Genomic DNA, 511 nt, shown 5'->3' with positions numbered 1-511 from the left:
CTAGCAGGAGTGGCAATGCCAACATCCCACCTTCTGGGGATCCTTATGTCAATTCTGTCTAGGCAAAGAAACTTATTTCACTCTCCAAGGAAAATATGTACAATTTCCAACCTTGTTTGGATCAGCATATGACCTCTGGGATCTTCTCTGTAGCAAAACTTTCGATATGCATGCACTGCAGGTGAAAACAAACATTTATCTCATGCCAGCAATACTAGCATCACACTTGTGCAGACTGAAATAATACCAAATAGATGTGAGCCATTGGAGACTTTCAGTGAGAAAAAGTTATTTTTTTCCTTAAAAGAAATTTTCTTATCTTTCTTATCAGGATGAAAAAAAGGTAAGAAAAAAACTAGTTCAAATGACCAAGAAACTGAGTAGCTGAGTTCCGCACAGCTGTGAGATGCACTCAGTTGCAAAGCAGTCAGTATAAGGGCATGTATTCTAAGGCATGTCATAACAACAGTAGAACTAGTGCTCTGCCTATAACAATAATCCCCCCCTTTTT

The sequence above is a fragment of the Meleagris gallopavo genome, chromosome 8 (assembly GCF_000146605.3).
Source record: "Meleagris gallopavo isolate NT-WF06-2002-E0010 breed Aviagen turkey brand Nicholas breeding stock chromosome 8, Turkey_5.1, whole genome shotgun sequence".
NCBI classification, from domain to species: Eukaryota; Metazoa; Chordata; class Aves; order Galliformes; family Phasianidae; genus Meleagris; species Meleagris gallopavo.
Note: the sequence above shows the minus strand (reverse complement) of the source record.